We start from the raw sequence: 16,443 nt of genomic DNA, 5'->3' as shown, positions 1-16,443 counted from the left end.
TGACAATAGCTATTTCTTCTTAGACTCTGTAGCTCTCCCAAATTACCTTTCCTCTAAGTTCTGAAGTGCTGCAGGTTTTGATCCTGTACTTTTCCTCCCAGCAATACTCATTCTTATGAGAGTTTATCTAGTCTTATGGTTTTATCTACAATTTTTAACTGCACTTGACTCCTATACTACCCTGGACCACTTGTCTGAATTCCACACAGATTTTTTTGTGCATTCAGCTTATTCACTTGGATGTTTGTTAGCTTCTCATGTCCCAAACTAAACTCATGATCTCAGTCTGCCCCTAAACCCGTTTCTATCTTGGTCTTCCTCCATCTCAGTATACAGCGACAATAGTCCTCTAGGTGCTCACGTCAGGGAACTCTGAAGTCATTCTTGGTTTTCCCTCTGACGCTCCTCATCCAGTACATTCAGAAATCACGCTGGCTCTGCCTGCAAGTGATGCTGAGAATCTGACTAATCCCCGTAAACTCATCTTTGACATGCTCATCCAAGTTATCAACGTTTCTCACTTGCACTCATGTAAGCCTCTTACTGGTAGTCTCCTCGTTCCAAGTCGTGCCTTTAACTGTTTATTTTTCAAGACAGTTGCTATGGCAATCTGTTAAAATAAAGATCACGGCATTTCAGCTCCAAACCATGCAAATGTTTCCCTTTCCTTTCACAGAAAAGTCTAAACTTTTTAACATGCTTTACAAGGCTCAACATGGTGGGGGCCCTGATGCCCCTTTAATATCATTATTTTCCTCTGCTCTTCCCTTTACTCAGCTGGCTACCCAGCCTCCTTAACTTTCTTGTTGTTCCATGGACACTGCAGAGGACTGCTCGAGTACCAGGTAAATGGCTATTGCAATATTAATCCAGATGAGAGGCGGAGCATTAGGTTAGGGTGAGTATTGGATGAATATTTTGCTGCAGTAATATCATTAACAACACCTCAAAATCACAAATATTGATTTCTATCACTCATGGCTCTGCAGGTAGATTGAGAGCCCATGGGGTCACCTGGAGCATCAGGTACAGATCTGTTCCTCTTTTTTCCTCTTTCTCTTAGGACCAGCAGCTTCCCAGGTATGTCACCCCCTCCCCCCACTAAGGCAGATCAGGAGAAGTACAAAAGTCTAAACCATATTATGGAAATACATAAAAACTCCTGGCAGATGGCACATATATTGTATCTGGATACATTCCATTTGCTAAAGTATATGACCAAACAAAGCACTGAGTGGGGAAATATAGTCTAGCTACTATAGTGGGAGGTACTATAAAAACATTGCAAAGAATGTATATATGTAATATAATTCTATAATAAGCAGTGATTGAAGAATATAATCTAAGAGATTATTATAATGGGTTGGAGGCATGGTGTATTTGGAGGTCGTATTTAATTAGCTATAAAGTGTGAGGAGGAGTTTAAAATGATTATTCCCACATTTTTGCTCAAACAACTGGGTAGATACAAGTGCCATTTACTGATAGAAGACTGGAGTAGAAGGAAGTTAGGGGTGAGACGATCAACATTTCGGTTTCAGAAATGTCAAAGAAGTGGGTAACTGATACAGAGGAAGGTAACTGAATATTCACATTTGGAGTGAAAAGTATGGTTAGGGCTAAAGCTGTTGGCCTATCAATAGCTTTTCTTCCCTCCCTCCCTCCTTTCCTCCTTCCTTTCTTCCTTTCTTTTTCCTTTCTTTCTGTCCTCTTTTTTTCTTTTTTCTAATTCTTTATTTCCTATGTTTGCTTCTTTCACAAGAAGAAGGAAAAAATGTAGAAGTACCGGTGGGAAGACCGAGGCCCTGCCTGTGAACCTTGAGCGTTAGGCACACGGGGGAGTGAATGCCTAAACTGACACAAAGACTTCAGGGGAAGCATGCTCAGGAAGGAGCCGGGCAGGCAAGCGGGAGCAGGGCGTTCCAAAGAGTCTAGGGAAGGATTTAGGGAGGCTGAGATTTGGATCAGATAAAAGGATGCGTAGAGCATTTTGGAAATAAAATTTTGATCAACAAAAGATACAGTTTTGAACAACTTAAACACAGATGTATGTCCCAACTTTTAAAATACATATTGTACAAATGCATAACACTTCAAGATACCTGTAAAAGGAAAGACTCATCACAAATTTCATTTTATTTAGTATGTTTTAGTTTATTCTCATGCATATTTCCCTCCTCCATTAGATTATTGAAATAAGTCAATGATACAGAGATTTATAAGGCAAATTTAATATTCTTTTCCTATCACTCTCAAACCCTACCCTTTATTTTACTAATGCTAATGGTTTGTGTATTTTTCTGTATACTTCTTTCTGTGTATGTGTATGATATTTATCTACAGGTTTTTTTATATTGTTGCACTTTTTTAAATATAAACTTGTTTTGCTCACTTGATGATATATCTTGGAACACCCCTCCGAGTCAATAATGTAGATCTTTCTTCTGTTTTTGATAGCTGTTTAATGCTACATTATTTGTACAGTATTGACTAAGCCTTTCTCTTAGTGATGAACATACACATGTTTGAGGCCTTAGTATACGTACGTATATGTTATTGTTTTATTTTTGAGTTGTTGGCTACTACAAACAACGCTTTCACAAATACTTTGTACTAACCCTTAAATACTGAAACTTTTATGTCTGCATGACAGATTTGCAAAACTAAGATTACTTCCCCAAGGAAGATGGAGATGCTTTTTAAAAAATTTAGTAACTGTTGGTAGGTGTTACTTAATCTAAAAGTTTGTAACAATTCACATTTCTACCAAAAATGTATGAGTACCTGTTTATTTGTATCATTTCCAGCACTAGTTGTGATTGCTTTTGTTGTGTTAATCTGGTCTCTCTTTTTTACAAACTAAATTTTTTGGTGACTGCCTTATTCATTTGTTGTACATATATTTCCTGTGTTCTTTTTTTTTTAAAGATTTTATTTATTTATTTATTTTTTAAAATTTTTATTGTTATTCAATTACAGTTGTATGCCTTTTCTCCCCATCCCTCCACCCCAACCCTATTTCCTGTGTTCTTACAGTGCTAGCCATGAAGGATACATTGGCGTACAAGATAGACATAATAACAGCCTTCGTTGCTTGAATCTAGTAGGCCAAGAAGTTGGTTTATTATTAACTAACAAATTTATTCATTGCCACAAATGTTATATGAGGAAAAATACATGATGCTAAAGAAAATTATCTGCTAAGGTTTCACAGAGGAAGTAACAAGTAAACAGAAACCTGATGGATGAGAAGGAATAAACCAGGCAAAGGTGAAGTGGGATGGGAAGACCCTTCCAAGCAGAGGCAGAAAATCAAGTGCAAAGTCCCAGAAGTAGAGAACCTAGTTAGCCCACAGATGGGAAGTTAAGGGGAGTCCCGCAGAGAGCAAAAATTGCCTTTTAAGCCACACTAAGGAGTAATAACAGTTATAACACTTGGAATAGTTTATAGATGACTTCTTATTAATCTTACCAATATTTGTTTCTGTTAAAGAACACAGCAAAACATAGATACATGCAGAGTATCTTAATTTTTCACAAGTTTAGTCCAATAGCTCCAATCATACACTAGCTATTTATGGTGATCTCTTGTCTTATAAAAAGTAAACCCCAATCCAGATGCTATGCTAATGATGACTGACTTGTACTAAAATTTGTTTTGCTTTGGTTTTACAGATGGGACACTGAGCTGTGATTAGAGTGTCACATCGTGACAATCTTCAGGTTTTGCTATAACTCTTTTGCCAAATTGGTGGAAACTTTTATGCGTGTACTTTCTCATCTGCTCTGGTGGTGCCTTGTGACAGTCTGAGTCCCCAGGAATGTGTGGAGCCCGGCTGACCGTCGGGCAGATGAACAGCTTTATGTTGGCAGTCCTGGGAAACGCAGTGTGGTCCTTGATCTTTCAGGTGTAAACACTCATCGTGTTGTGATTCAGCAGACAGACTCAGGGATCATGACTTGTATTTGTTAACTCAAGAGAGACTAAAGCACATGAACAAAGGCTAATTTTATTAAGTAAAGAGGCCATATTGCTATTTAATAAGATATTGTCAATATTTATTAAGAAAAATAAACATCAATATACATTTATGTATAGATATGTATACAAAGAAAACCAGAGACTACATTTACATCTGACCACGATCCTTTATAATTATATGTGGTTTAATTATGAATATTCATGTTTATTAAAAATTTTATAAAAGAAAAAAATTAAAATTGCTAAATGTTCAGACAGAAGAATAGAACAGTGCTTTTCCAACTGTGAGCCCTAACCCATAATGGGTCATAGAAACAATTTACTGGGTTGCAAGGAACATATTCATACAAATTACCCCAATTCATTAAGGAGAAAACTGAGGCACAGAGAGACTAAATAACAGTATAAAGCACATGGTTAGCCAGGGGAGACTGAGCTTCCCGACTCAAAAGTCTCATGTACTTTTCCTAAAGCTGGATGCCCCCAGAAGCCGACATTACTGGGGTGGTGATGTGATATGAGTCATACTGTCCATGAGGGAAACTGGACGCCGTGTGCTTATGAAGGAGGTTTGGACAGGGCGGGGGAGTTGGCCATCATGGGACGGAATGGGCAGAGCTGTCGTCATTCTCGTTCTTAATATTGCCCGAGCTCTGTTCTTCTCTTTGGATTATTGTAACCACCTGCACCCAGTCATGGCAGGCAAATCTGGGCTGGCTACTTTGCATTTTCCAAGTGTTGGCCTTGAGAAACTGACACGTCGTTAACACATAACCCATCTTTCGTCTCGTGGAAAGCTAGAAAATGAGAGTTACAGATACTTTATTAATTGTCCTAAAATTTCTCATCTTATTTCTATTTCTAATAAAATATTTCAGGCTTGTAAAGAAGTATACAGGTACCATCAGAATTTATATCAATTTTTTCTAATGAATAGGCACAAAAAATACCTAAACTACCTCACAGAATCAGCATCTTAATGAAACAGTAAAATGTTACAGCTGTCTCTTAATTTGAAAGAATGAAGGAGGAAAATACTTTATTAAGATGAAATTATAGATTTTTTCCAATTAAACTTCTATTGGTAAGAGATACTGATTCATCCCCCCAAATCTGATAACTCTGTGAGTTTCAGTATGTTTTAACTCAATGGATTTGCTGATTACATTGGCTATAATAATTATAGTATTCTTAACACATTCCAGGTGCCATTTAATACAGCAATAAGTAAAATACATGTCTCCCATCATGCAACTTGCATTAACAGGAGCAGTAAAGCCAAACACAATATATCCCAGTATACAGTTTATTTGTTTTTAATTTTTTTATTTTCAGCTACAGTTGACATTCAATATCATATTAGTTTCAGGTGTACAGCATAGTGGTTTGACATTTATAAAACTTATGAAGTGATTCCCAAATATGTTTTATACACACATATACCACGTATAGTTATTACAATATTATTGTCTATATTCCCTAAGCTGTACCTTACATCCTCATGATTAGTTTGTAACTGTCAGTTTGTACCGCTTAATCCCTTCACTTTTTTTAACCCAGTCCTCTCTCCCCCTCCCATCTGTCAACCATCAATTTGTTCTCTGTATCTATGTGTTTTTTCGGTTTTTTTCTTTTTGGTTTATTTATTTTGTCTTTTTGATTCCACATATAAGTGAAATCATATGGCATGTGTCTTTCTCTGACTTATTTCACTTGTCATAATATCCTTTGGGTCCATTTGTCATAAATTATAAGATTTCCTCCTATTTTGGCCCAGCAATATTCCACTACATACATGTACTACTTCTCTTCATTACTTTGAATATTTTGTGCTGTTTTCTTCCGGCCTGCAAGGATTCCTGTTGAAAAATCAGCTGACACTCTTATTGGAACTTCCTTGTAGGTAACTGCTTCTTTCTTTCTGCTTTTAAGATTCTTTCTTTGTCTATTTATTCATCTGTCTTTTGACTGGAGAATTTAACCCACTTAAGATTTAAAGTAGTTATTGATAGGCATGTAGTTATTGCCATTTTATGCATTGTTTTCTGATTTTTTTTGTAATTCTTCCCTGTTCCTTTCTTATTCTCTTGCTATTATATCTTGATGGCTTTCTGTAGTGTCATATTTGTATTCCTTTCTCTTTATTATTTGTGCATCTGCTGTAGATTTTTGGTTTGTGGTTACCATGTGCTTCATCTATACCAAGCTATATGTATTGTGGTCTATTTTAAGTGAATGGTCGCTTTAGTTCAAACACGTTATAAAATTACCATTTTCACTCATCCTTCCATGTTTAAGTTTTTATCATTTTTTACTTCTTTTATGTATGTGTTTGTCCCTTAATTTACTGTTGTAATTGCACATGATCTCCCTACTTTTGCTTTTTAATCTTTGTACTAGTTTTGGTGCAGTTTGATCCACTGATTTAATATGTGTTTGTCGATGAGAATATTTTTCTTTGCTATGTTTTCTTATTCACATTTTTAATTTTTCTTTCTTCTTAAACAAGTCCCTTTAACATTTTTCGGTAATACTGGTTTGGTGTTGATGAATTACTTCGGCTTTTCTTGTCTGGGAAGCTCTTGATCTCTCCTTTGATTCTAAATGATAGCATTGATGGTAGAGTAATCTTGGTTGTAGGTCCTTGCTTTTCTTCCCTTTGAATATTTTGTGCCAATATCTTCAGGCCCGCAGGTTTCTGTTGAAAAATAAGCTGACAACCTTATGGGAACTTCCTTGTAGGTAGCTAATTGCTTTTTTCTTTCTGGTTTTAAGACTCTGTCTTTGTCTTTAATCTTAGGCATTTTAATTGTGATGTCTCATGGTGAAACACCCTCTTTGGGTTCATCTTGTTTGGAACTCTCTGTGATTCCTGGACTTGTATGTCTGTTTTCTTTGCCAAGTGAGGGAAGTTTTCAGTCGTTATTTCTTCTAATGATTTTTTTCAATCCCTTGTTCTCTCTCCTCTCTGGTACCCCTAGGGTGTAGATGTTGTTACATTTGATGTTGTCCCAGATGTCCCTTAAACTATCCTAATTGGTTTTATTCTTTTTTCTTTTTGCTGTTTCTATTGGGGTTTTTTTTGCTATCTTTTGTTACAAGTTGCTGAGTCAGTCCTCTGCTTTATCTAGTCTGCTTCTGATTCTATCTAATGTATTCTTCATTTCGGTTTTTGTGTTCTTCACTTCTGACTTTTTAAATGTTTTTATCTGCTTTTTAATCTCTTTAAGTTCTCACTGAGGTCATCTATTCTTTCCCTAACTCATTGAGCTTCCTTATAATCAATGTTTTAAATTCTGTATCTCATAGATTGCTGGCCCCTGCTTTGTTTAGCTTTTTCTGGAGTTTGCCCTGTTCTTTCAATTGGGACATGTCTTTTGTCTCCACATTTCAACTACCTTCTTGTGCTTGTTTCTATGGATTAGGTAGATCTGCTATTTCTCCCAGTCTTGCCTAAGTGGCCTGATGTAGTAGGTGTCCTCTGGGGCCCAGTAGCACGGTCTCCCTATTCACCTGAGCTGGGTGCCCAGGGGTGTTTGTTGTGTGGGCTGTGTGTCTCTCCTGTTGTATTTGAGACTTGACTGCTGTTGGCACATCAGTGGATGGGATTGACTCTCAGGCTGGCTGTGAGGACTGGCTGTGACTACAGTGGACAAGCTGTTGTGTGGGGGTTGATGCCGTGGGGAGGGAATCACTTTAGCAGGGATCTGGTACCTGCCAAGACCATCTTTAGGTTGTGTCATTTGTGATGTTAATTGGGAGTGCTCTGGTGTTGTCTAAAGTGTGCTGATGGGTTTATTGGTTCTGGAGACTTTTGGGAGGGTCTCTGGTACAGGCCAAGGTCAGCCACTCCTGATTTTGCCTAAGGCCACCTGGTAGGAGCTACAAAGGTATCTGCAGTCGGCAGTGGCCTGGGTTTGGAGGCATCCGGGTGTTGTTCTGGCATGAGCAGAGGCGGGGTGCCACTAGGGCCAGACTTGGGGCTGCTGCTTAGCAAGAAGTACAAGGCACATTGAGGACAGCTGCTGTTTGCTTGGGGTTTGTGGACCTCTGAGAGATTTTAGGAAAATCCACAGTGCAGGCCCAAGCCAGCCACTGGTATGGATTAGCCTCTTAAACAAATTTGGCCTGGATGGGTAAATAGGTGGGGCAAAGTTTGAGAAAATCACCAGGTGAGGTGAAAGCTATATTAGCCAGGTTGATGGAAACTCATATTTGGCACTGGTCTGCACCTGCCAGCTGGTTGGGGGGAGGGCCCAACAAAGGAATAATGGGCCTGCCTGCGCTTTAGCCCATTAGGAGCTGCCCCTCCAGCCCTTGCCCTGAAGCCAGACAATTCAGTCACTCCACATATGTCTCTGGCACTTTTGGAGCCACTATCCTCTTCTCTGGAGCTTGGGACAAGTGCTTGTTACATATTAGTTTGTTATTGGATCCTTTAAGAGGATGCCTGAGTCTATAGCAGCCATAACAGCCCTACATCTCACCCAGACTCAGTCCCTACTGATTTTTGTATGCAGCTATTGTAGGGACCCCTCTTCCCAATACTGGTGCTCTGGCTGGGTAGTCCATGTGAGGCTGGGACACCTTGCTCCTCAGTAGGGACCTCCACAACCAAGGTGCCATCCCACATTCACCTCCATATGTGGCTATAGGACCAGCCCATTCGATGTCTTTGCCTTGCCTATCAGTCTTGATGTGGCTTCTTCTTTACATCTTAGTTATGGGAGTTCTGTTCGGCTGCTCTTCAGGTGGTTGTCAAGGGTGGCTCTATAATTTAGTTGTAATTTTTATGTGGTCACGGCAAGAAGTGAGCACAGCATTCACCAGCTTTGCCATCTTGACAGGAGATTTTTTTTTTTTTAAACCAAGCAGATTGTATCATTTCTGCAATTAATTCTATGCCAAATTAAAGGTCAGGGGAGTGAGGGGATAATTATAGATAGAATAGTCAGGAAGGCCTTGATGAAGAGGTGATATTTTAACAGAAACATTTATTATGTGAAGGAACAATCCTTCTGATCTGTAAATGAACTTTCCAGAGTAGCCAGCTGAAAGGCCTGAGCTGCCTTTGCATAGTACAGGACAGGAAAAGACAAAAAAGTGGGGAGGAGCCACAATGCACGGGCCTTATATAGCGTGTAAGTGAGAAGTTAAGATTTTAGGCTAAGTGTGATCAAAATCAGTGGATAGTTTTGAGAATGGAAATTACATATCTGGCTCACATTTTAAAGAGATCATTTCATATGTCCCAAACCAGTTAGGCAAAGGAGACTACAGAGTTTAGTGAGGTTGTTCAGGTAAGCCTGTGTTCATTTGGAGAGAATAGTGGAGGAAGTAAGAAGTGTTTAGATTTTGTGTAGACTATGGAGTGAGGAAAACTGGACACTTTTCTCACTGTCAAAAATAAATGTTGAATGAAAGAGCTAAATAATCTATAAACATATCAAAAAAGTGTGGAAATATACACACTTGTGGTTAAGAAACAGTATCTTAAGACACGAAGATCCGAATCCAAAAAAGGCAAGAGAAAATACTTGACATTACGTGAAATAAAATTTTTTGAATTTGTAAAGATTACCTATCAGTCAGTTAAAGACACAGTAAAAGAATGGACAAAACACATAAATAAGAACTTCAAAAGAGTAATATGCTCAATGAGTAAGTGAAAAAATTCTCAAGTTTATCTCATATTAATAAAACACAAATTAAAACAAAGATGTCTGAATTTATTACGTTAGTGGATCTTTAAAATATGGCTAAAACAAGTGTGTAAGAAAGTAAGGAAGGAAACCTTTATATGTTGTGGCTGTTCAGAAATGGTAGATGAGGGTATAAAGTGACACCACCTTCTTGGAAGGCGACTTTGGTAATGTTGATCAACATGCAAAACGCTTGTTTCCTTTGACTCTCAGGTATATGCCATAGGTGTGCAGAAGCAGGCACAAGTTTATTCATCTCAGCACTGATTATAGCAATGCAAGCCCAGAAGCCTGAATATCCATCAAGAGAGAACAATGAACTGAACTATGACACTTGTCCTACGTGATGCTATGGAGTGGTTTGAAGGAATGATACATCTGTATGTACCTATAAAGACCCCTGAACTGTTGTTGGAAAGCAAACAAATAAGCAAAACCAAGAAACAAACTCATAGACGTGGACAACAGTGTTGTGGTTACCAGAGGGGATAAACAGAGAAGGAAGAAGACTAGACTTTGGGTGATGAGCACTTGATTCAATGTGCAGGTAATGTGTTACAGAGTTTTACACTGGACACGTATATAGTTATCAACCAAGGTTACCCTTATATAATTATCAACCAATGCTACCCTGATAAATTTAATTTAAAAAAATCTAAAACTAAAACAGAACAAGCTGTAAAACTATTCATGAAGCATGGCCCTCTTTATGTTAAGAACAAAACAAAGCAAAAATACCCCAGAAACAAAGATACCTCACAAGAATTATGCATGTATGTATTTAGATAGTAATATATGTTTCTTTATGTTTACATAAATGCATAAAGGTATACACATGTGTGCATAAAATTGTTGACTCTGGTTACTTCTAGGAAGAGGAACTTATTTGGGGTAGGAATGATAAAGTAATTTTAGTTTTTCCTCTGTATAGATTGTAATGTTATTAATTTTCTTGGAGATACACTTGTGTATTCCTTATCTAATCAAAATTAATTTGTTATATATTCTGATTAGTCCATCTGACCACTCATATAAGCTCATCAATTTAACTGAATTATTCTAAGAATGAGAATTTCATCTCTCAACTTGTTTGGCCCTCAGCCCTGCCAAGTGATCCCCCCACCTCCCCCACCCCACAATGACAGCCATCATTTGGACACTGAGGAAAGGCAGACTTTGAAAAGTTGTAGAACAAGCCTAGAGCTATGGTTAGAAATAACTGTACCAGGTTTTGAACCTAACTTTAATGCACAATAAGGCTCATGCTTCGAGGAAGCTTCTGCAGGAAGCAAACAGTCACTGTGATAGAGAAGCAGGGTTAATGCAGGAGGCAGCTCAGACCCTGGGCTGTTCTCACTGTGAATACTGGGAAGTCCTGACCCTGTGGCTGCCGGGGGCCTCTCTCTGGCGCCATCTCTAGAGTGTCCAATTCAGCCAGCTTGCCACCCACATTAGCCTGAGAAAGGAATGTGAGGTGTTGAAATATAAAACAGGAAATATTTAGAAGTGAGATATATTTTAGCTAAAGGGAAAAGATGTCTAGACTTCAAGGTCATGAAGAATCATTGTAAAAAGAATAGTGTCTTACAAGCCTTTTACGGAGATAGTTGTTTCATTACAAATTAAGCGAGAGGATGCTGTAAACATATTGTGAGAAATTATACATTTTACATAAAGCAGGGACTACTTTTAATAATACATGTTTATTGAGTACTTATGTGCCAGTTGTTCCAGTTCATTATCTGTGTTGTGTTGTGTCATTTAAGTGTCACACACACCTGTGAAGTAGATAATGAGGCTAGATGACTTTGATCTGTGTTTCGTAGTTACTAAGTTTCCATACATACTATGTTAGGAATCCATTTTAACCAAAACTAAATAAAGGGAATGGGACAACATCAAAAAGTCATAGTAAATTTTAAAATCAACCTGACATAAAATGACCCTGAAACGTTTTCAAGGCAGAGATATTTCATTTAGCAAAAAGAGAATCGGTGAAAAACCCGCATGTAGGATGTCAGGTCTTCCATGGCTCACTCAAACTGAATATACTTTGCTGAGAAAACTGAAGTGAGAAAGCTTATCTAGTGATAGTAAAAATTGGTCTAGGAACTCTATATGTCAGATGTGATGATGTAATATATTTAATATATTTTACTTGTTTTGAGATTTAGAGGAAAAAACGGCTTTATTAAACTTTTATTGGTCTCTAATTAAAGCTATTAAACCACTAGTAAGTGGGTGACAGGCAATTTGGCAATGGATAAAATAAACATGCTGAAGTATAATCTATTATGTGTTATGTACAAAAGGTAAGAGGGTAAGTACCTGTATCAAAGCAAGCAAAAGTTTAAAGTCAGTTATAATAAACCGACAACTTGGCTTATTTGGGGAGCACAATAGGAAATTGTGTCTTAGGTCACTAAAAGGAAAATTGAGGTTCATCAGACAATTTATAGCTTGCTGTGATTTATAGCTTGAGTGATTATATTAGGGTGCAGAAGTAGATGTAATTTAACAGCAGTTCAGATGGGACTTTTGACAGTCTGTCATAGAAAAAGTTAATGAGCAAAATGGTGAACCAGGCTAAGGGTCAACCTAGCTAGAAAACTGATTGCAGCCTGACATATATAGGGTCATGGTAAATTGCGGCAGGTCCTCAGGGAGGGATGGAGGGTGGAGTCCTTCAGGACTGCCTGCCAGGCCCGTGACTGCTTAACACACTGTGTAAGTTATGGTATCTGAATTAGCTGATAACATTAAGGATCCCATTTTATCTTTTGGAAAAGTCATTGGATAGAGCACTTCATTTGCTTTGAACTTTTCAAAAGCTATGACTATTTAGACTAATTTTATGATTCTCACATCTTTTAAGCTTGGCTGAGAGAGAGAGAATTTCAAGTTTATACCTAGAAAATATATACCTGTTTAGTACTGCTGGTGATTATGTATGTATTTCCAATTGTTGGAAATATTGGTTAATAAGTATTTATTGAATATTTATTATGTGTAGGAACTACACTCTATTGTAGAAGTAAATAGATGAAAATTACTTTATTCTCTTTAAGTCTGGGAGACATTTAAGTGTTATGAAAATTATAATAAGTTTTAGTAAGAATGTGTAAGCCAAGGATTATGAAAGCACAGAATAGGGGAACCTATTCTAGCCTAGAGTTCAAGGCAGTCCTGCTAACAGAAAGAATATTGGCCTAATCTTGATGTGTAAGTGAAAATCATTAGAGAAAGTAGTGAAGATACACAAGAGGTCACTGTATATGTAAAGACTTGGAGGTAAGAGACACGATATGGCACACTTAGAGTACTACAAGTCCATGATCTAGGATCTCGGGTATACAGTAGATTGTACAGATGGATGTAATATTGCCCTCCCTTTCTGGACCTGATATTAACAACATGACTTTTCACACAATATACAGAAATTGGGTCTATTTACTCAATTTACTTTGGCTAATAGAATGCAGCAGAAGAAATGTCCCAGGTGTGACCCTAGACTCAAGAGGCCTTGACACTCCTCACTCTTTTGGAAGCCTTTCCAGACACTATGTGAATAAGCATGAGCTGAGCTACTGGAGAATGAGACCATATAGAGCAAAGCCAACTATTCCAGCTGAGGCCATCCTAAAATAAACTGTTGCAAGCCAACCTGATGGCTCATCACAGGTATGGGGTCTCTCCGGAAAAAGTCCAACCATTGTTAATATAACAAGAACAGTTTGCATGATATCGATATAACCCAGCAGCCCAGGGAGAGTGGACTGGAATGCACATGCATGAACAATGATGACTTCACTGTACTAGTCAATGAGGGTGGTAGATGCCATTGAGTGAGCATGTGTACTGTGTGGCTGTCACATTCAAAATGACTGAGCGAGTAGAGCAATAAATCTGCATCAAATTTTGCTTGAAGCTTGAACATTCCTCTGCAGAAACTCTTCAGATGATTCAGAAGGCCTCAGCTATGGGCAACTGGTGATTGGCAGCTTCATCACAACAATGTGCCTGCTCCTGCATCACATTTGTGCAGAGGGTTTTGGTGAAACTTCAAATCACCCATGGAACTCATCTCCCCTACAGCCCACATTTGGTGCCCTGTCACTTCTGCTTTTTCCCAAAACAAAAATCCCATTTGAAAGGGAAAGGATTTCAGACTATTGATGAGATTCAGGAAAATACAACGGGGCAGCTGATGGCAATTGGGAGAACTCTGTGAGGTCCCAAGTTGTCTACTTTGAAGGGGACTGAGGCATCATCATCCTATGTACAATGTTTCTCGTATCTTCTTCAATAAATGTCTCTATTTTTCATAGTACATGGCCATATCCTTTCTGAACCCAGTGGAGACTCAGTGAAATACCCAGCTGAACTCAGCCCAAGTCACCAAATGGAGTATATAAATGATTGTTGCTTAAGTCACAAAGTTTGAGGTCATATGTTATACCACAAAAGCTGATTAAGATGAACAATACGGCTGAATAGAAGAGCAAGGGCAAAATTATGCTATGTCTTTTAGGCTTTAACCTGAAGGCAATAAGGACTAATAATCCTCCAAATTTCAGCTTTGATTCTTTCTTCCTAAATTGATAGTTTTAGAGAACTCTAAATGTATCCTGTAAGGACATTATAGTGGTACCATCTTTAATGACTTATTTATGGGTTCCCAGAAGAAATAACCATATTTAAGTTTTGTCTAATGATTGAACCAAATAGCTTTATACATAGCTAATTCCCAAGATGGGTTCATCTCAGCCAGAAAACTTTAATTTTATCTCATGTAAATGCACTCAGAAAAGTATGTTCTGGGGAAAGCAGGATAACCCATTTGAAATAGTGTTCTGAAGTCTCTCTTGTAATTTACGGATAGTATTGCCCAGAATCCCTTCTCCTACCTTACTTTTGCCAACACATCTTTGTCCCCCTTTTAATCATTATCTGCTTGTTCCCAGTAATCTTATATTCAGTCTGAAAATTGTAAGTTGTCGTAGAAAAGCGAACTGTTCTGGGTGATGTATGGTGACGTACATCTCTGATGCGTATGCTGCAGCTAGTTTTGACTGAAGCATGTGACATGGTCACCAACATGCCATGGCTACGCAGGTTGAACAAACGTGCAAGGCTAGGACACACACCTTGGGGAAATGCTCTTCGCTAAGTCAAAACTAGAATCACTCAATATGGCATTGTTTGAAGGAAGGTCAAAGTGAGGGTTGGGGAGAAGAAATGCTGCTTTTCATCTTCTTTTTTCCCGTAAATAGGGAGGGCCACAAGACATTTGTCACATTTTCCCATGGGCTAGCTCTATATTTCAAGGGTGTATGTGTGCCCCGCTGTGTCTGTATGTGTATTTAAAGATATTGCTGTGTCACGTGTACCTGCAATAATCATCGATCTTGATCCTTGGTATCAGTGGTTATGGCTAAATAATCACCAGCTATTCACTAACAATTTATCCTCTTCCCAGAGTAACACTGGTTTTGAGATGGAGTCAAAAGCAAAATAAGGCAGAGTCCCTGACTTCAAGGTGTGCTTACCCTGGATAGCAAGGCTAACCCACCTGAAGAGAATTAAAGCACAGCACACCTCTAATGTTCCACTTAATGAAAACTCTTGTATACTAATTTGAACAGAGCATTACCCAGTGTGTGTGCTCTGGACTTTCGAAAGCTTGTCTCAATTATCTGATTGATTATATTTCTTCATTGACCTGTCGTGTGTGGTGAAAACCTTATATGGCAATAACATTATTGCTGAGAAATGATTCCCTTCAAAGGTATGTTTTACCAAGGGAGTAGGAGGCAGGAGACCATTAGAAGCCCGTTCACTCAGCAACCTTATTTCATGTCTACATTCTGACTCCTAGTCTTCTGTCCCCCTCTGATAAAGAACTGTGACAAAGTTCCTCAGTGGCAAAGTAAATTGGGTTCTCTTGCTGTGTAAAAATGTCTCCTTTCCTGATGGATTCATCAAGTTCCTGTCAAGAGCCACTCAGGGAAGCAAGTCTCCTTCAGATGTTTTCTTCCTCTGGGGAAATAGCATGTGTGTGACTGAAAGGTGGTGTTTACATATTAGGGGCCAGTGAGAAAAATTAAAAAGCAGGTCAGCTTTGTCTGAGTCTTCCTGTCCTCCCCTTTCTGAAGCCTCATGCCTCCACTCGGGTCCCCAGCGTGTGTTCCAGCGATCCTCCCTCAGTGGGCGCATCTCACCCAGGCCCCCGTCCAGATCTGCTGCTCTGGGAAGAGTTCTTAACCCTTCCTTTTCCTCTCCTCCCTCTGCAAGCTTATCCAACCCTCAGCCCATTTGCTTCAGGTCTGTTTTTTATTAGAAAGTGGTAATCCAACCTGCCTTATAAGGTAGCAGTAGGTTTTAATGAGAAGCTTTCACGCTCTACCCACCTACCATATAACACATTACATTTGAATAGGGGCTTTGGGGAACAATGATTTAACCTAAGAGAACAATTTCAGCCATGAAGTATTATAATGGGATACCTTCGAGCAGTCATCAAACACTTCTGGAGCCATCTTTTTGTTACAGTGAAAATGTATTCTTTCCTGTCTGAGTTGTTGGGAGTCAAGTACCTTTAACTCTATCTGAAGAGAATGTAAGAGTGCTGGAGTCCCAGCTAATTGCCTCACCTTTCTATTCCTCTGCTGAAGCTGGCAGCAAAATTTTAAACATTCTTTTTTTAACCTTTAATCCTAGTAAACCAAAGCACTTTTTAAAATGTATGTTTTTAGTGCT

The sequence above is a fragment of the Desmodus rotundus genome, chromosome 2, assembly GCF_022682495.2.
Source record: "Desmodus rotundus isolate HL8 chromosome 2, HLdesRot8A.1, whole genome shotgun sequence".
Taxonomy (NCBI): Eukaryota; Metazoa; Chordata; class Mammalia; order Chiroptera; family Phyllostomidae; genus Desmodus; species Desmodus rotundus.
The sequence above is the reverse complement of the archived record's forward strand: the minus strand, read 5'-3'. Positions refer to the sequence as shown.